Source organism: Protopterus annectens, chromosome 1.part2 (assembly GCF_019279795.1).
Source record: "Protopterus annectens isolate FY-2018-M chromosome 1.part2, PAN1.0, whole genome shotgun sequence".
NCBI classification, from domain to species: domain Eukaryota; kingdom Metazoa; phylum Chordata; order Ceratodontiformes; family Protopteridae; genus Protopterus; species Protopterus annectens.
Window position 1 is genome coordinate 357,539,028 of NC_056727.1, and position 22,241 is coordinate 357,561,268.

Genomic DNA, 22,241 nt, shown 5'->3' on the forward strand with positions numbered 1-22,241 from the left:
TCTGTGTAAACTGGAAAGTTTTTCCCAGGCAGCATTAACCTGAGCAACAGAGTTTTTTTTAACTACAGCAGCAGATTTTTATGAATGGGATGTTTTCACAGCCAGCATTAACCTAAACAAAACTACAGCTTTTGTGTGTGTGTGTGTGTGTGTGTGTGTGTGTGTGTGTGTGTGTGTGTGTGTGTGTGTGTGTGTGTGTGTGTGTGTGTGTGTGTGTGTGTGTGCGCGCGTGTATGTACATATGTATGTATGTGTGAGTGTGTGTTTAAATGTGTCTGTGTAAAATGTCCCACTTTGTTATGGGGCTTGCTCATATTCAAACCCTATACCTTAGGTACAGGGTGAAGAGCCTTAATCCAACTGTCAGACCCAATTTCTTAAGGTGAGGGAAGGAATCAAGATCTGATACAAATGCTGTTGTTTTAACTTTTGAGTAATTTCTGAGTAGTCTGCTAGTCTTACAGACATAGAGAGGTCAAAATGAGATGTAGTTGTCTGCAACCACCCATCCCCTTCAAAAAATAAAAATAAAATAAAACAGTATGCTGTATGCATTAATATTTCTGTTTTTTTATGCCTTGGTTGTTGAACAAAAGCAACTGCTACAGCATTTATCAAGGATATATGTTAGAGGCAGACCACCACGATAAAATCCAAGTCTTTATTAGGCACAAGAAACAATGATGAGCGCTTTCGCGTGTATCTAAGCACGCTTCTTCAGATCTACTAAACATATTTCTTCAGTGGCTTTTTATACACTGATAGAAAGGCAGTTAAACTTCTCATCAGTGTTAATCACAAATCAAGAGGAACAATTAATCAATCAATATACCAATTCAGGAAGTCAATCAGCAGAATGAGCCTAGTAAAAATCTAATAAAAAATTAGCATTTCCCAGTGTGACAAGACACATATACATTAGAATATATATATATATATATATATATATATATATATATATATATATATATATATGTATATATATATATATATATATATATATATATACAAACATATATTTTATAAGACCTATGAAGATCTAAAAAAACAATTTATGTACATCCTTTTACTATTTAAAATTATAGATGAATAAAATATTCATGAATATATATATATATATATATATATATATATACATAAATAACTTGTATGTTAAAAGCATATATATTTTTAACAAAAATCATGCAGATTACATAAGTAAATAGATTGCACAAAAGTAGAAGCATCACAAAGACTTCAAAAATATATGTATATAATTAGATGAGAGCATGTATATGCGCATACAACAATAATATAAACCTAAAATTTAAATCAATATTTCAATATAGTTAATTAACACCAATGAGGACCTCACAAACTATATATTATACAATAATAATCAGGGTTCAAACAATGCCTTGGTTGTTGAACAAAAGCAACTGCTACAGCATTTATATTGTCTGTAATTGATTAGGCCTGGATTTTGTGATATATTTTAAACATTGTGCATTTTAGTAGTCTAAATATAGTGTATTTTTTGCAGTAACTTTATAGTCTCCAGCAAATACAAAGAGTTTGACATTTGTTAGGTCATATAGTCTGCATTATTTAGAGTGAAGACCAGAAATGTCCAATCTTTATTATCCTTTATGTGGTCATAGTTGCCTATTATCGTGGTACAGTCTTGTCTACAAGGTCAGATTGTAATGGATGTCTGTATTTATTTAAAAACTGTTAGTTTGGCAGCTAGCACAGATAACTAAAACTCCGACTTGTTAATGAGCTGCTTCATGTGGCAATGATGCAGGGTTTGATCTTTCCTGTGTGACAATGAGCAAACCATTTAACCAGGCAATGCTTTGGAGTAATTGAGAAATGTTGTCTGGCTTCTTAATGGTCTCCAGGTCTGTATGCCTAGTAACTATGAACCTGTTTCCCAGACAGTTCCTATTGCATAGCCGATCTAGGTCAGGAAATGTTATGACAATATCACCAGCATACTATTTTAATGCAGCACAAGTAATTGTATTCTTCAAGGAAAGCAGACACTACATTTGTAGATGAAGCATTGAAATGCAAAGTTGTTTGCCAGCAGCAACCTCTGCAGTAGTAATAGTTATCTTTAATGCAGAATTATTTAGATGACTTTTACTTCTGTAGTTTTTTATTTAGGCATGTCCAAGGGTCAGCTCCCAGCGTTCTCTCCTGTCTGTCTGATGAATCTGGGCATCCTTGAGGCAATATAGCAATTGCCTCATGTACACAGACAACCCTCTCCTACCACCCAACACCACAACCTGTGAGAGATGCACTTATCTAGCTAAACTGTAAGTAAAGCTCTATCCAACCAAGACTGAACTTGACAGTTAAGAGGAGAAGGTAAACACTTGCATCACACCACACTCATCACATAGTCCCAGTAAACCTACACCACCAAAATCCACACATAGAAACACAAAAGCATTTGCAGAGGCTCTCAATAATAATCTGCTCAAGCAACAGTGACTTCCAAAGCAGAAATGCAAGCAACCTCCACCCCCCAACACAACCCAAATGACACATAGCCCACAGACTCAGTGTGCCAATAAACCACAGCCCATAAGGCAAACCAACATACCCAACACACTAGTCATAGGTGACTCTATAGTTAGGCACACTGATGTCCCACTCACCAGGCTAAACAAGGAGAAGGTTACTGTCAGCTGCCTGTCGGATGCCAGGATCCACCACATAACCCGCGCACTCAGGTCACTCCACAAGTACAAATATGACTTTGTCATTGCCCATGTTGGTGTGAACGACCTGAGACATACCTCCTTGGACTACATGAAAAGAGACATGAAGACCTCTCCGATTTTGTAGCCCAGGGAGGTATGACCCTAGCCCTGAGTAGCGTCCTGCCATCGCCCAGAATGATGCTGCAGTACAAGGACAAAATGGTTGACTTCAACAATTGGCTAAGCTTCTGGTGTCATTCTAAGGGGATCCAGTATCTGTCTGCCTGGGACGATATGGTCGACAGACCACAATGCTGTGCCAGAGATGGCCTGCATCTTTTGCCCCTGGGATTCCGGATACTGGCTAAGACTCTTGCTGCCTCTATAGTACCTTTTTTAGGCAAGGTTCAAATGACAAATTCACCACCATAACAAGAACAGGCAAGGAAAAACTGAGGGTAATGCTACAAGTCTAAATCTCAAAATGCACTTACTCGAGGCACTCCTTAAAATGGAGAACATCGATATCTGTGCAGTGACTGAGACCTGGTTCAAGGCTCTAGAGAGCACCCCAACTTTGGCAAGTGTGTTTTTTGAGTGAAACAAATTTGAAATGTGTGTCTTTGGTCATTATTGTTTTTTTTTTGTTTTGTTTTTTTTGTGACACAGATATTTGAGAAGGCTGCAATCAATAATATAGCTATAATTGCTACATATGTGGGATGTCCGAGTTTAAAAATGACCATTCTTAGCTGATGAAGTTAAAAAGTGGTTGGTTTGTCTGTGTAGGACTAGACTGTATTTGTGTAAAGTGTGGCTATTTTTATCACAATCAGAGATAAAAAGGGCGTAATTATTGAGTACAGATATCAGTGAATTATTATGACTTAATTTTGTGTCCTTTTCTGGTTGATATATTTTGAAATGGGTACTTTTGTCATTATTGGTTCATTCATTTTGTAATCATTGTTGCAAAGTTGCTTACTAGAAAAAAATGTTCAAAACTACAAATTTAAAATGCACTCTGACACATTTTGCTGTGTTAAACAAGAAGTGTCTTTAAATAGATTAGGAAGGTGAAACAAAGAATAAATGCATTTGTGCATAGTCCTAAAAATGGATTTATGAGGCCAATGGTTTAAAAACCACCAAGGGCCCAAGATACTCTTAATTCACCACTGATCAGATGCATTTTCAATGAATATGAGTTTCAAGGAAAGGGAAGTTTACTGTTGTTTATGAGAATAATGTTTTCACTCTGAGACTGTTTTATCTAGCTGTTAAGAGTTTGTTGTTAAAGGAGTAAACTACTGTTGCTGTTTTCAGCAAGTGTTTGTTTTCTGTGGTTAGATGGTTACAATGTGGAGAAAGTTACTAGTTAAAAAATGTGCAGCTTGTGGCTGCAAAATACTGCCACAATAGGCAGTAATCATATCATGATAGGCATGTAATATGTGTTATTTATTTATTCCTTATTTGTCTTTGTTTACGGGAAAGTCTGATTGGGTAATAACCCATTTTCATTGGAGACCCGGGGAGAAAGCTCTATTTGCTTACATTGCATTATGCTAAGTTCCAGTTAACTCAGTCACTCCAGTGGAGCTCTGGAATTTTGCGCTGTAACTTTCAATGGGCAGAGCCTAAGCTTTTTGATAGAATCAAATGATGTCCTTTACATTTCAAACAAATGTTCATATCTTTATTACCAGTTACTAAAGAAGTGTAAAAGGGAAACTCTTCAGCACAAGCTATTTTTATAGTGTTATAAATTGCAATAACCATGGTAACTATTAAGTTTGTAATATTTTGTAAAAACCTTACAGTATCACAGCAACCACTCAAGCTATCCCACACTGTCAGCAGTATTTTATTTATCCAGCTGAGAGCTTTCATATGAGACAGAGTGATTCTGTCTTAAAGAGGGCTCCAGTACCACAGAGTCCTGTGACCTACCCTCCAGAGAAGGGGTCGAAGGCTAATGACTGCGATGAGAAGTTAGTCTTCCCATCCTCCACCTTTGATCTGAGGGTGCTTAGCTACTAGGTGCATATGCTGTGATTCCCGATTGCAGTTGTCAACAAGATGTCACAATTGCTGAAGAGAGTGCCATACACAGAGCTGAAAATAAAGCTTGCCACTCAGGCATCAGTGCTTGCAAGCATGAGAAATTTTACCATGTGTGCTTGGCTCATGATGCAGTGGATGAAGAATCAAGGGCAACAGGTGCCGGAGTTATGATAAGCCACCACTCCTGCCTTCACTGCATCAGTGTCACAGAGAATTCAAGGGCAGGAGTCAAGATGGCCAACTGAAAGCAGCAACTTTTCAGAGCTCTGTAGTTTTTGTAGTAAAAGACTGGATAAAACCAAATTAGGTATGCATTTCTTCAACAAGTAGCTTTATAATACTCTAGTTTATCTAATTACAAAAAAATAAGTTCACATTTTGAAAAAAATTACTTAAGAAAATCTCTAAGAACAAATTGACACAACCACTTCAAAATATTCTCACTGTTAGACTTCTTTAAAAAAGGACTTGCAACTTGTGATGGTTGATCCATGAAGACAGATGGATTCCAAAAAAATCTAGATAGTTTAAAAGAAAAGTGTTCTAATCAAACAAGTATATTGAAAGAAATTCTACAACAGCAGCAGTTAAAATGATCTGATATGGAAACTGCTTTAACTGATGTAGACAGCAGACGTAAAGAAGACTGAGTTTCTACTCCGACAAAATACTTGCTTACAAAATAAAATTGGTGACTTGGAGAACAGAGAAATAAGATGTAATCTTAAACTTTTTGGTTTGCCTGAGAAAACAAAAGAAGAAGAAGATATGGTAGCTTTTTTATCCTCGTGAATTCGGAAGTTTTCAAACTTGCAGGAGGGTCTTTTTTATGATATTGATAGAGCGTGTCATTCTCTTGGGAAACCATCTTTGTCAAAACCAAGATCTACTGTAATAACATTTCTATAATTTCTTGATAAGGAATTAATCCTAAAAAATGCTAGGGCAAAAGCTCCTCTAATATTTGGACAACACAACATTACATTTGAAAATGATAATTCTCTGAAAATTATTGAAAAAAAAAGAGGCAAATGCTTGCCATTTATCAAGCTGTTGAAACAAAATAACATAAAAGCTCAAATCATATATCCAGCAAAAATAAGAATTCAACATCAAGGTGAATCAAGAATTTTTAACACCATAGAAGATGCCACGATCTATAAAAAGGACAAGAACATCATCCCTCTCACGGATGATGTGGACTGGTCCTCCACTTATCTTAAACTCTGCCTGATCAGATTTAATGAAGAAACAAAAAACAAACAAATCCTCTATCACAACAAAAGCTTCTAAATAATTATAAATGAAGTGATTTTAAAACATCCATCTTACATAAAAATGTATTTTCATTAATATGCTATATAGTAATTTTAAGTATTTAATTGTTCTTAATTTTAAACCAAAGCTTCGAAGTTTACTGTCCTCTCATACAGTTGTAGTTGCTTATATCTATCTATTATAGCTGTTATATATACACACACACACACATATATATATAAAAATATAAATATATGTGTGTATGTGTGTGTGTGTGTATAGATATATATATATATATATATATATATATATATATATATATATATATATATATATGCATACATTCATACATAGACACACACTCTCACACAGACACACATATCTTCTATGTACATCATGTTAAATATCTTGAACTTGTTTTCAAATTTAACACCAGTAATCACATGCTGCTTCCTCAGTATAGAAAGAAATTATTATCCTAATGTGTTGACTGCTTATTTATTACTATCTAAAATAAATATAACTAACAATAATTCCATAATTGCATTTATCATACATAATAATTTTAACTTTTAAGTATCACTCAATAGAGTAGAATTTTAGCTTGATATATTGCTGTTTGGATGACTCAGATGATGATTCATATTCAGGAACACTTATTCATAGATGAGTACTGGGTTAACTGTCCTTGTAGCCCATTTTAAGCCTAGCCAATTTTCCTTTCAAGAGTGAGAAACACCCTAACCATTATGCCATCCTCCCAACCCAAAAAAATTTACTTGTGTTACAGATTTTTAAATTTCTTAATGTGGCATTCTGTGCTATACTGGTTGTGCTTATTGGCAGTGGTGGGTTTACAGAGAGAATGGCAGTTGTTATCCTTTTCTTTTTTTTTCTCTCTTTCTTCTGTCATGGTGTTTCCTTCTTCACAGCACGAGCAGTGTGGTGAGGTGCTTAATAAATTAAAAAAAAAAAAACTGCTTGTATGCATACCCTGTTAAATATCTTCAACTTGTTTTCTTATTTAACACCAATAATCACATGTTCCTGCCTAAGCACAGAAAGAAATTATTATCCTAATGTTTTCGCATGCATGTGCTATGCCACAAACCAGATTGGTTTAAACCATCATTCAGTTAATGTTAAAATGTCTAAACTTCACCCGTGATGTCCCTTTGGTATGCTTCACTGGAAATTTCGGTGGATACTAGAGACACTGATATGCAATAGTCTGTGGCTGCTACCGTCTGCCTTTTACCTTGATGGTTTTCCTGGGGTTTGCCATTTTTAATTGAGATCAGTGATGTTGTCATTGATTCCATTCATTCTCTTCTTCTTGTGAGATGTTAATACCTTCTCTGTTTTGATTTTGAGATTTGATATTCACTTGTTTGTGCAACAGACCTTTTTCTTGAAGGGATTATTTATAATAGAAATTTTCAATTGAAAGCATGTACATGGTGAATGAGGGGTATGTGGGGAACACTTGCTATGACTGAGTGAGAGATGTAAAGATCATTTTATTTTCTATAAGGTTACAAGTCACTCTTAAGTGTTTATAGTTAAGTTAATGGGAACCATGTTTTTTTCTGTTGGTATGTGTATGGAATGAATCCTCTTTTCTGTCTGATGTCAACATTTGTGCAGTTGTATGAATGATAAAAGACTTGACTTTGGAACAGAGTTTATCTTGTAGTCTCTGATTTTCATTTCGTTAGTCTTTCTCCCTGTTTTTCAAACATATAATTAAAATAATTGAAAATTGATAATATTGATCTTTAACTTCAATATCTATATTTAATCATACTTAAAATTATATATTTTATAATAGAACTTTAACGCTTCCTGTGTGTTCACTCTGTACAGGTCTTTCTGTTGGAATAATAACTTATCTAGTAAGTATTGACTTAACACTCACCATTCAAATGCAAATTGAGTAAAATAAATGATGAATGAAGGAGGAGGAATTGAGAATTTACTGTCAATTGCTATAGCGTGACTGTTGTAACCTGATTTTAAAACTTGTTTACTTGCCTCCATTTTCTCGTACTAGAGAATTAGGTTTCTGAAGAGAGGGAAAGGACAATAGAAAATGTATGTTATTAAGAAAATGAATAAGGAGAAGATGATGCTTTTTCTTTACATCAACTCTGTTATAGTAAATCATATTGTATCAGTCATTCTGATTAAGTTATTACTGCACCTTTTTATATGAAGGAATATAACTCTTTGTTAATCAGCTTATATACTGTACTCATTTATGTCATTTAACGGTTATTAATTGCTAAACATTAAGTCTTTATTCTATGCTTTTTTAAATGTTTTACTATTTTATTAACAGTTATTCTAGTAAATAATCTTAAACAATTAGTTTAGTATATTTTATGATATTTATAATAATTTAGTATCAAATATATAGCATTAAAATTAGTAAGTTATGAAATTCATTATACTGCTAGATTGAACTAGATAAAATCAGTGGAAAGAATGTAAAAGGAAAGAAATAGAATAAAAGAAGGAAAGAATGAGGGGTGTGGGGTAGACAGAGAAGAGAAAGTGAGAGATGGAAAATATAAAAAAAGAGCTGGAGGAGTTTAAAGGAGAAAAAGAATGGGAAAAGAAAAGAAAGAGAAAGACAAAAAAAAAAAAAAAGAACAAAGAGAGACAAAACAAAAAAATATGGTCAGAAATTCCTTTTTCTAAACTGAAGAGCTCTGGTCTTAATGGCTCATTCCTCATATCATTAGATTACGATTTACAGGCATGTAAGCAAGGGATAGTCTAGTTATTGGTTATTTCTAGGCTAGGGATTTGTTTTTTTAATCCTGTGATGATATTTTTATATTTTTTCACAACTTTGCTAAATATCTTTCCTATAAATTTCCAGGCTTGTCTGGGAAATTTAACTTACTATGTTATTTATTAAAAAAACAAAATTACAAATAGTTCAGTTGTCAAATAAAAAAATACTTATTCCATATTATTCCCTCTTCTACATAATGCAGTGGACTTAACTTTACTATCTTTATATGTTACTGGTTTAAATACATCCAACAAAAGTAGACGCTTATTAAAATATCTTAATATTAACAAGACTCATGTAGTATTTCTTTAGGAAACCACATATTGTATTTCTTCAGGAAACTTATATTCAAAATTCAGATAGTGTTATATAGTCAACAAATCAATGCAAAATCTTATCTCAATCAACTTTGGAAAAACAGAAGAAGGGGAGTAATGACTTTATGGAAATAGAATATAGTAATTCCACAGATAATCCATGAATATGAGGACAAGGATGGACTTATATGCTTGATAATGAAATACAATAATAGAATTTGGACTCTGGTGTTTCTTTATTGATTTCCAGGAATGGGTGGTGCCCTAGCGAAAAAGCAGTTGATTATATTTTGGAAAACTCAAAAGGTATTTTCATAATTGAAGGTAACTTTAACTGCATTCTAAATAATTCTGAAACCAGGGCCACTAAAATTTAAGACTTTTCTCTTCAGATAAAGCTCTTAATAAGTGGAATATACGTTTGTAATAAAAGAAAAAAAATCCTTGAAATATACACATTATTATATTACTAATGGTATCCAAGCTAGAATAGATACAATTATCATCTTGCAAGATTTCATTTAAAAAAATTATCTCATTTACTATTATCTCCTGTGCATTCTCTGATCATAACGCCCTTACTTTACAAATCTCTCAATGCTTTAACAAACTGCCTGTCTTAAATAAAATTCCAACCTACATTAACAGTCTAAAATAATTTAAACCTTGTTTTTTTATCAAAAATATTTTTTTGAAGATTATTTCCAAGAAATCAGTAACCTTATAATATGAGACTCATTTAAAGCATATATCTATGGAAGGATAATATTGTGGTCATCATCATCTTCTTTCGGCTGTTCCCATTGGGGGTCACCACAGCGGATCATCTGTTTCCATTTCTTCCTGTCCTCTGCATCATACTGTTTCACACCAACCACCTGCATGTCCTCTCTCACCACATCCATAAACCTTATTTTAGGCCTTCCTCTTTTCCTGTTACCTGGCAGCTACTGTTTCACACCAACCACCTGCATGTCCTCTCTCACCACATCCATAAACCTTATCTTAGGCCTTCCTCTTTTCCTGTTACCTGGCAGCTCCATCCTTTGCATCTTTTTCCCAATATACCCAGCATCCCTCCTCGGCACATGTCCAAACCAGTGCAATCTCGCCTCTCTTGCTTTGTCTCCAAACCGTCCAACCTGAGCTGACCCTCTAATATACTGATTCCTAATCTTGTCCATCCTAGTCACACCCAGTGCAAATCTTAACATCTTTAACTCTGCCACATCCAGCTCTGACTCCTGCCTTTTTGTCAGTGCCACCATCTCCAACCCATATAACATAGCTGGTCTCACTACCCTCTTATAGATCTTCCCTTTCACTTTTACTGGTACCAGTCTGTCACAAATCACTACAAGAAAAAATAAAAGATTGTAATGAGTTTGTTGTCATGCATAAGCTACAGAAATCAAAATTAAATTACAGTATATATAGCAATAAAAACTAAAAATTGACTCTAGATAAAAAAAATACAGTTACTCAAACATAAGACAGAATTAGCTATAGAAAAATTGAAGTTACATTCCTATTCATTGTCACCCAAACACATACATAATCAGTCTAAAAGAGGAAAAATAAACTCAAGTATGAATTACATAAAAGTAATCAGAAACTCTAAAAATAATAAAAAAATTTACTGATATTAAACATTTTAGAAAGTTTTAAAAAATATTGTACTAATCTTAATAAGATTAAGTTAAAAAGTGATATTTCTGAAACAGAAATCAAATCTGTAGTTAACACAGATAATTAAAAAAAGATATCCCCTGATCTAAAGGGAATATTATTGAAAAACCTAACTTACAAGGAAATAACAGACAAAAGAAAAATATTAAAGCCAAATACATCTCCATGAATTGTTGGTATAACTTCAGAGATATTTAAACTGCTACCTCTGCAAATGATGCACCTTTTTTAGTGAAGTTCTTATTGATGTGAAAAAAATAGGAGTAATTCCTTCCTCCTGGAAATATTCATGAATTTGCCCAATATTAAAAGAAGGAAAAGATCACCAATTATGATCATTATATAAACCAATATCTCTACTAAATGTTGAATACAGAATTTTTTGCTTGTTTTTGCCAAACTAAAAATGTTTGTACCTAAAATAATTAACTATGACCAAGCAGGCTTTATACTTAAAAGGCAAACCCAAGACATTCTAAAGAGAGTTCTAACATTACTTGATTTCCTAGATTACAATAAGCAAGAAGTATACAAGCATTGACATAGAAAAGGCTTTTGATGCTTTATAATGGAACTACCTGTTCAAAATTCTAGAGCAATATGGTTTCCCTAATTAGATTATATCTATAATAGTGTAAGGAAAATAAAGTATTTGTCAAGCTTGGTCCCTTTCCCTCAGAGTCAGTTGAAATTAAAAGAGGAAAAAAAAAAACAAGGTTGCCGTCTCTCACCCATTCTATTTCCTTAGCAACTGAAAATTTAGCAATTTCAGTCAGAAATAATAGAATAAAAGCTATTGATATAAATAACTCTAATTCTGAAATATTGCTTTTTGCACATGATATATTGTTGACATTTGCTAACTCTGTGGAATCTGTGAAAGAACCAAATACAAAACTATGTAAAAAATTTTAACAACCTTCAGTTCTTTGCTTTAATAACCAAAAAATCTACACATTCGATCATGAATAAAAATATTAATTATAATAAAATACATTATAATACTACTAGGAATCTAAAACTCTTTTATACCTAAGAATGTTGTTGTTTGTCTTTCGGCTTTTCCCGGTTAGGGATCGCCACAGCGGAACTCCGGTCCGCTAATGATTGGCGGTTGTTTTTTATGGTGTCGAGTTGCCAGCCCGATGCCCAACCTTCACCGAAGGCACGCCCATTCAACGCATGTCTTTTGATCGCCCACTCAACCGTGGGGAGGACATGCAGACTCCACAGAGAAGGCACTTCCCACCCAAGCCGAGAATCGAATGGGAGAACCTCTTGCTGTGAGGCAACAATGCTACAGCTGCACCACCGCGGAAGTACATTGGGTCTATATTAGTTCACTGAAGTTTACTTACCTCAAATGGCTGTTCATTGAACCAACATCATTGAATAGCCTTTCATTGTATGTTCACAACGGCAAATGTTTTTCCCAGGTAAGTAAATTAGTTGGCCAGCATACAAAAATTTGCTATTTACTCCACTGTAGTGTGATCTTGAAGTTGGTATATATAAGTAGGGTGGATGTGGGGATGTGGGGGGCATAGCCCCCTACATTGTTGGGTTTAATTTAATGTATTTATGTTTCAGATGGTGTGCTGGCCAACTAGTTTACTTACATGGGAAAAACTTTCGCTGATTTGAATGTTTGATCAACAGCCTTTCGATGTTGTTGGTTCGATGAACAGCCATTTGAGGTAAGTAAACTTCAATGAACTAATATAGACCCAGAATATCTATATCTAAGTCTATTGAAGATGCAAGACTATGAAAAAGCCTTTCAAAATTGTCATTTTAATTACTAAATGGAATTTCTTAATGATATCACTTGAAGATCAACTTAAATTAATAAAAACTGGTGTTATTCCCAAAAGTATTATATATAATTCAAGGTCTTGCACTTTCCCCTAATGAATTGCAATCTATAAAAATTAAAATTCTGTTAAACTTTCTCTGGTGTCCAAGAAAAAAAACTAGAATAGCTCATGGACATCACACCAGACATTGGAATATAGAATGTATCAATTTTCCTGATATACATGCAAATATGCAAATGCAGCACTTTTCAACATAATCGCATAGATGCAGCATACTGCACTAACTGGATACTTCACTCTTTAATAAGGACAAAATGAAAAGCAATAATTTAATTTCAGTTTCCAGTTATAATATTCTTTGGTTATATCTGTGCAGTTATATTCAACATAAGATTTACTTTCCCACACCATTAAACTACATAAATTTTATTTTAAAATCTTTTAAATCTACTATTTTGGGTACATCTGACTTAAAACTGGTTTGATCTCTAATTCCATTTAAGATAACCAAAGACTTTTTTGAAAAATCATTTGTTCAGAAAATTGAACAGTGGGAGCAAAATAATTTCATAGCTTAGCATAACTGCCTTGAGAAATTAAATATCCAATCAGTAAAGGATCTAATATAATATAATTTAGATACACAAGATTTACAGAGTGTACAATTTATGCTCAAAACAAATTTCTTCCTCTTACACTTTCCTCGAGTTAAGTCCCACCCAAATTAATTACACACCTTTCTGAAATTTTATCCAATGAAATTGATTGAAAAATATAATTTCTACTGTATATGTTATCTTGAGATTGTATAACAATAATTTGAATACTAAGTTTTGGAAATAGCAAAGAATCAGTCAACTACATTGTAGATCAAAATAAAACCTATATTATATCATCAATTAAAATACTTCTCTAGTTCCATTTTGGTGTTTGTTATTGTGGAAATTCATTCATAGAGCTATTCTGACCCAACATAAAATAGCAACATTTTCTAAAGATAGTATTAATTTCTGTTGGAGATGCACAAATAGATGTAAGCAGATTGGCAACACATTTTTAAATTATCTGTTTTGTATACTTTTTTGAATTCTGTGTCAGATTTTTACAAGAGTTATGGACAGATATTTTTCTTTAAATAAAATGTTAACATTATATACAATTCCACCAAATAATAACAAAAGCATAAACTGCTACCTCCACTGGACTGTTGTAGCAGCTGCAAGAAAAACTATCACCAAAAATGGAAGACTAAATCTCCTCCACAGTTTCAGAAATTTTTGTCAGCACTAAGAGAAGCGAATGTTAAGGATTCAATATACAAAATACAAAAAATATCTCCAAAACCTCTTATAAAAGATTCAGATTCAAAGAATCTACTTGACTTTTATCAAGGTCTAAACACATTTCCTGATCATGTTTTCTGAACTGTTAGCTTTTTTGATTCGTCATTTAACAGATTGAAAACTACCAATATGAAATGTGTTTTTCTTCTTCTTCCTCTTCTTCTTCTTCTTATTATTATATTATAGAAATTATATTATTATTACAGAAAGTTGCATTATTTGATTGTAAAAGCAGTAATATTTATCCACAGTCATGCCTTGTAAATATTGTAAATAGTTTTCATGTTTTATTCTCATATGTTTTGTTTATTAATTTGAATGTTATAAAAAGTAATACAATTTATAAGTAAAAAAGATAAGTCCAGGGCAACCATCCTTAATGCCCTTTTTACCTAACTTTAACTTTTTCAGACCACTAGTCATGGAAAAGCCGGAGGAAAGTGAGAAAGTACAGCTTTTGTAGTTGTTGGCATCAAGTTTGTCTCTCAATCACCCCTTTTCAAGAACACAGAAGCCTATATCAAAAGTTGTTCATACATGGCTAACATAATAGAGCCAGCAGATGGAAAAGAACAGTCACTGATGCTATGATGCCATCCATGGTGATTGTCAACCCATTTGTAGGAATTCCATAAAAAAAAACGGATTCTTCATTCCATACTCCAGGGAGTAGCAGCAGCTCCTAAGTCCTTGCCTGACTGCTGCATTTTGGTAGCTAACTAGGGCCATCTGTCCAGCCATCTGCTAGCAGTGGAGGCCATCACACATAAGAGATGGATATTGTGCATAATATCCAGAGACTCTGTAATCCCATTCTCTTCATCCTGACCACACTTTCTTCACGTACCCAGTATCCCACTTGTCTCAAGATGACTGAGTGACTCAAGGCCTTGAACCTCATCTTAACAAGGCATCCTGCAGGTTCCATCAGAAAGTCTTGGCATCATTCCACATTCTTCTTTTAGTTCAAAAATAAAAAAGGACCTCAAGCCCATTTTAGACTTGAGTGGCCTCAACAATGTCATATACAAAACAAGAATTCCAGATGATCATGTTGCGGTAAGTCTTGTCCTTCTTCCCTTGTCAATAAGAGATTAGCTGTTCTTTTTGAACCAGGATACCTACCTCCATATAAAATTCATCAAGGAGTGAAAGGTATTCCTTTGCTTTTGCTTAGGAGTCCGCCATTAATCACTGTGGGCCCTTTGTTGCAAAGTTTCCTCTGGTTATTCTTAAAATTCAAATCTGAAACTGCAAGGAGTCAAAGACTTCTTGTACCTGAACAAATGCCTCCTTGCTGCTTCAACTTTAAAGTAACTGATCTCCATCAAGGATTCAGTTATAGTGTGGGGAGATCTGTTTAACCCTTGTAAAGTCGCAGTTACCCACGCAGACTGTAACACTCACAAGTTATTTTATGGGCACCCTCTTGTGCAAAGCCAGTCTTCTTTAAGAAAGGCTTATTCCCATTATTCACATACTGGGCAAAATATGTCATTCCAGAGAAATGTCCCCAGCCATGTGCCTCAGGATCTTGGAGATTTTGGCAGTCATCATTTTCCAAATAATGTTTGTGAGGTACTACATGACGAGAGTCCTCCAGTGGACCATTTTGACATAGTGGAGCCAATGCTCACATCTGATGTTTGATCATGGAAAATTGTCCAAAGTATGTCTGATTCACCTGAGAAGGTGACTGCTCGCTCTCTCTCTTTCTCTCTCTGGGCCACGCCTTACAAAATTACAGTTACAATGTCCGTGATACCCTACAGGTGGGGAGGGGGAGCATTATCAAGGCTAGGCAGTCTAAGGGTGCATGGTTACAGAAGGAGATCAACATGTATGTCAATGTTCTGAAAATTAGATGTTTTTTTCTTACCCCCTGCATTCCTGCAGACCTTTCTGGATTCCCTTTCCTGTGGAGTGATGGCCACATACTTCTGCAGTGGTATGTTATTTCAACAATCTATGGGGAAACCCAGTACTGTTCTCTGTGTTAAGAAGCCAAGTTCTCATATGACTTCTTAGTGGCTGCCCACGTGCGTGAAGCAGTCAACTCCCGAGTAGACAGGTTCTGCTGATGCCACACAAGTGCTCCCATAGGTATTGAAGATGCTTTCTTGCTAATGGGTAACTGCTTGTCTTCTTGACCAATCCTAAATGTAGTGATTTGTTTTTCCTTACTTACTTTCTGGGAAGCAGCCCAGGAGTGGCCACCATGTTTGGGGTATGCATTTTTACCCCTTTCCCTCATTTCCATACTTACAGAAAACTAGGGTGAGCAAGGCAGATTTCATTCTCTTAGCTCTGCATTGCCCTTGACAAATTTTTTTTTCTTTCTCTGGCCTCTTTTTCTGGAGAAGCCTGTCTAGTCGAGGCCCTTCAGAATTTTATTGATGCATCTTTCCAGCAAGCTATACCCAAATGTTGATACCCTCAAATTAACTTCTTGGCTTCACAATTCCAGTGATGGCCAAAGATGTAGCTTAAGCTGACAGGTTGTCCATATCCTTTTATTTGCCCAGAAGCTCAACACTAGGAAAATGTACCAAAATGAGCTGATGCTTTTTTTCAGTTTGGATGTTAGAAAAAGGTTTCAACCCATTTTCAACTCTAGTTCTGGCTGTAGAGCATTATTTGCCACTGGTATTTGATAGAGACCTCAGGTACTCTTCTATAAAATAAACATCATCCACTTCCAATTTCCACAGTTTCCAGAATTAATCATTAGTTTCTGTTAAGGTTTGTGAAAGTATTCTACAAGGCCTAGCTTAACAGAACCAGTTTTCCATACGACTTGTTTTTTATATTAAAGCAGTTCAAACTCCCTTCTTTAGAATGAGCTTCCATGGCAGAGCTAAAGTTTCTGATTTGGGAAACTCCCTTTTTATTGCTAACATCAGCAAGGAAGGGTTCTAAACTTCAGGCTTTGTATATTAAACCACTGTATCTGATCTTGCACAAAGATAGGGAAGTCCTACAAACATATCCTTCTTTCATGCCCTAAATAATTACGGAAGCCAAACTCATCATCAATCCCCCTTTCCCATTTTCTACATGGGATGGGGGGTGTCATTACAGTTGTTACCATCTCTCTCGATTCAGTGTTACTCTCTTACCTTCTTTGACAGTCATACATGAGTGTGACAGGTCATCTGTTTCAGTTTTCATCCATTTCTTTACTGGATATCCTATTCTCCTTTAGGTTTCTTCCTGGCTGTCCCAAATCTGATTCACCAAATCAGGTTGGGAGGGTGGTCTAATGGTTGAGGTGTTTGCCTTACAAACACAAGGTGTAGGGTTGGAGTCTCACAAGGGATAATTGGCTAGGCTTACAGTGACTCAAAAGGGCAGTTAGCCTAGTACTAACCTATGAACAACCTAACCTATGAATATTCTGCTTTCTTATATTTGTGACCGAACCACTATAATCTATTCCCCTTTACATTCTCTGTAACTAGTGCTACTTCAGCTTCATTTCTAACACGTCCATTTATTCATCTTTCCTTCTTTGTTACATCATGGTACCCAATTCAAACATTTCATCTTCATCGCCTCATGTCTCTTCAGCCGCTCTGCCTTCATTGCCCAGGCTTCTATGCCATACAAAAGGACTGGCTGCACCACTGGTTTGTGCATATTTTCAGCCTTTTTGGCATTCTTCTCTCACACACACACTACCTCTGACATTTTGTGCCAGCTGGATGTAGCATCTCTGATTTTATCTATGACCTTCTCATTCATTTTTCCTTTCTGCTTAACCACACCACCTAGATACTTGAAGCTGTTAACCTATTCTGTTTTCTCTTCTGTCTTACTTTTCAACTTCTGATTTCCCCTTGTTTTACCATGACCACTGTCTTGTTTGTACTAATTTTCACCCCATGTACTTTCAGTTTCACTTTCCAGTCCAGAGTCTCTTGTAATGCCACATTATCTGCACAGAGCAGTTTTGTTTATCTGTCTCCTCTAACCAGCCTCTTCCAGTTTGTAAATCTGCCAGTATTTTTTCAAACTATTTTAATACAGCGGGGGTATCTGCTGCACTGTATAGACGTGCTTTATATTTGTTTTATCAAGAGAGTACTAAACAGCTGATAAAGATTCACAGTTCATATCCTGTGCAACTAAAAGATGCCTTAAGCTACCTTATGCATATGATTATCAGAATATATTAAGTATTGTTATAAGCATGGAAAACCAGCTAACAATGTATCTCAGTGCCCATTTTACATGGCTTGTGGTTATGTCAGTAGTTTTCCTCAAAAATATTTCTGTAAATGATATATGGTGTTGTGATGTGGGCTTCTCTGAAATCTTTTGCAAGATGATACAAGATAGATGTGCTCCCTCATTCAGGGTCTTCTTTGGGGCCAAAATTATTTGTAGTATCCTTTTATGATGTGAACCAGGAATGTCAGCTGGGGACTTATTCCAAGTGATGAGAAGGATGAACCAGAGCGTGGCAGAGTCAAACGATATATGTACCATAAGGATAGACACCTGATATTCTAAGAGTCATTAGCTCAAGCCCCAGAAAAGTTCCAAAACAGTATGAGTGAATGACCAAAACTACCGACTTAGTATATAATAAGTCAGAGATTGTCATTTCTCAGAATATTCCCTTTTTTCCAAGGTATGATGATTTTGGAGTAGAATATATAATTTAGGAGGGTGGTGGTTTGCCTTCAGATTGGGGTATGCAGGGGGGCTTGTTCCCCTGCAAAAGACAACTTTAAAGGAGAACAGCCACGTTCAACATTCATGTTTGCAACTTGAAATGTGTTAATATGGTTTCTTTTCATTTATGTAAATGTATGATTGCCTATGTCATAAGTGATAATTCAATAAAGATGTTTCTTGTTAAAAAAAAAAAAAAAAAAACATTTACTGTTCTGTACTTTCAAGCTTGTCTTTTTGTAATTTCAGGGCTAACAGTTAAGTTTCACAGTTATTGTAGGTAACCTGCCATAATGCTAAATCTGCATTCTCATGGTTCATCCTCCTCACAAGCCTGCCCACATTCTTTAAATGTGGCAGAAAGGAACTTTGGTTGTGTGCGCATATGTATATAGTTTATATAGGGTTCTTATGTTCTACTTACAAGTGGCCTTCTTCAAATTTGGAGAGTGTAGGGCATTATGGACAGAGGGAGAGGAGTTGAAGCCTGGGAAAGTTTAGATTGATGCCAACCAGACTGCGCGCTGATCGTTAATTTCTAGTGGAGAGGAAGATGCATCATGACCGTGCTGCTGCTATAGCATTAGAAGTACATACATTTCATTTATACAATGCTATCCCCATTTTCTTTTTCTTGGTCTTTGTTTTATACTGCCTAGTAACTAGTAGGAAACTGTTTTCCTCTTGCAGAGACCTACAGATCTGCTGTATCTGTTAGACTGCATTTAACTCCTCCTAACTTTGAGTAGCAGTGTAGGATCAAGATCCTAAAAGTCAAGTCCCAAAAGCTGCTCCTCTAACTACTGTGCCACAGAAATTCTTTGTGTCACAACTTTGTAAAAGTATATTGCTCCAGTTTTAAACACCTTTATTAAATTTGCGTAGGTTGAACAGTGGCATGGGTACACATCCATTAGTGGAAGAGAAAACACACTGTTTTTAAAGAGTTTACATTATTTCAGGGATTATGCATGTATCTTATTTTAACCGTTATCATTCACTTCAGCATTGCATAATTGCTCAAGTCCTGCCTTCCCTTAAACTTCAATACTCATCCTGAGAATTATTCTGCCTGTACTGTTCCCACAGATTTGATTTATTTTTATGTAATTTGCTTCTTCCCTTTTCTGAAGTTCCCAACCCCTCCTCTTTTATCTGCTTTATACCATTTAATACTTCAGTTATGGTTTAGATTTTTATTTCTTTTTTCTAGTAATTGCTTTTTTGGCAGCCAGTGTGGAATTAAACTTACGAGTTTGCTATGTCTGGGAATTCACTTCCTATATCCAAGCTCATAATAATAATTTCCTTAGTTACAATCACTTCCTCCACCAAAATTTCTGTCAAAGTACCCTGTAGGGCATTTTTTTGTAATCTGCCCTCTTGCTATATTCACTAAAACATGTTCCCAATTACCCCCTCTCTTTTCCACCAAATCTTCAGCATTTGCTATCTGAGGGAAATTCTTTGAAGTCTGCTTTGTGCATAAAACACCTATTCCATACAAAATCCTGAACCTTCTGGATTTTTTTTGTTTATTTGGGAGATGTACAGATGTCCTCCCACCATTCCTATATATGTTCTCCTTCCATTCTTCCCAATCTTTACTAATCTCCTTTTAATGATTCATATTGGTGTTGTACATTATTTCATATGTTCTACTAATTATCTCTTTTTAACAGCAGCTTTTGTTTTAGATTCAATTAAAATCTCAAATGTGGTCTTTTACTTAGCAGCCCTCCCAACCATTTATCTTTGCCTTACTCTATTATCTGTCCCTGGTAGGAAAGGCAGTTTCTAATCTGCAGTCCAAAAGTCTGCTTGTTCCATTATATTACCTTGCCCTCAATAGTTCCTGTCTAGTTATTTGTTCCCAATGCATTGTTCTTTTTTTTTTCATTAGCACGTTCCAGCCCCTCTTGCCTATTTTTTGTGGGATTGGTAAAATCTCCTTTCTCCATTCCCATGTTGGTTTCATTCTTAGAATACTTTCTACAACTTTATAGCTATATTAGTTTGCATGGCTGTTAATATTCTTGTTAAAGACCTGCATCCAACATCCTGCTCTCTCCTTATTTCATGAATATCACTCCCCACACACAATTTTATCATTCCTTTCCACTTTGATTTGCAACCTTCTGCTTGTGTTGTGTATGTGAGCCTTAACTTTGAAACTGTAAAGTATCCCTTCAAATCATATTATTATAAACCATTTTGTTACTTTGTTTTATAGGGAGAAACACTGTATCCCACTTAACTCTTGCTGTGTTTCCCTCCCAAATAAATTTCCTTCATTTATTTATTAATTATGGTCTGCAACTTCTCCTCTGGTTGATAAAATATACCCAACCAGTATATAACACTCAAGTGAATAGCAACATTTTCACTTTTTGTATCTTACTATCCATATCCATAGTTAAGAGCTTTCAGTGTCTCAGTGTTTGTATTATCTTTTGGATCTCCTTAACTGTCCATACACAAGTACTTCATGTTATGTCCCCATAAATATGGCTATTGCTGAACTATTTCCAATCTGGTACATAGTTTACCTCTGTAGTCCATGTTTTATCTTCATTTATTTTATATCTTGAAAAGACTTGCAACTGTCATTTTCTGGATTTACCAAGTGCAAAATAATACCATCTGCAAATAAAGCTAACATTTCTTGAAAATTTGTGAGTCCCTTATTTTCTTTCCCAATGGCTTGTAATATGAATCCTTGACATGTACCATATGTAGCATGCCTGCCATTCCACCTAAACACATTTTCAGCAAACTAATTGCCAACCAGACAGCCCTGCATTCATCAGGCAACCATTGTAATGGACAACCTCAATGTTGATTGGCAAGCCTGTCAATAACTCCCTAAATGTGTGTGTGTGTGTGTGTGTGTGTGTGTGTGTGTGTGTGTGTGTGTGTGTGTGTGTTTACAAATTAATCCAAACCTCTAACAGAACAGATTAAAAAAAGCAAATAGTCCTTACTAGATTGGATCTTAACCAACAAAACCTCAACAGTAAATTTCTCTTGTTGCCTCCCTGATATTATTACTGATCTTCTTCCAGCCTAACTGCTGAGATATGCCTTTCTGTATGCAGGAGGAGGTCTAAATGGAAAGATGACAAAATCAACAAAAGGAGAGAAGTTTTGCTGGAATTGAATTCATCCTCAAGTCTTGGTGAGTACTTTCATGAGGTGGACCCTGTTTTTCACAAAATCTCACCAAGACAACACTGATATATAGACTGTATTTTATATGGCATATGTCATGGACAGAAGTAGGTTAAAAACAAAGAAGATAGCTGGGTGCACAAGCCCCAGGATAAAAAAAGATAAAAAAGAGCCCAATTCTGGTGGGCACACTGGTACCAGGACTGGAAAAGAATGACACTGTAGAATCCTCAAGTCATGAAAATATTCTTACAATGGAGCTAGGCTAGGCCCAGGGAGAGGATGATCGCCTTGTTGTAGAAGGAAGTAGCAGTCCACAGAAATCACAAAAACCGATAGGCCAAAAAAGATCCGTACAGACAATAGAGTGGACTATTGAGGCTAAGAAAGAAATGATATAT

The 22,241-nt window shown here is 35.2% G+C and overlaps 1 long non-coding RNA gene across 1 annotated transcript in view; it reads left to right on the forward strand.

Moving 5' to 3' along the window:
- LOC122789172 overlaps positions 1 to 12,520 on the forward strand; it is a 222,613-nt gene extending 210,093 nt beyond the window's left edge. Inside the window, exon 3 of the long non-coding RNA XR_006362777.1 lies at positions 12,420 to 12,520. This is a non-coding gene — a long non-coding RNA (uncharacterized LOC122789172). The remainder of the gene's footprint in view (positions 1 to 12,419) is intronic.
- Positions 12,521 to 22,241: the final 9,721 nt, after the last annotated feature.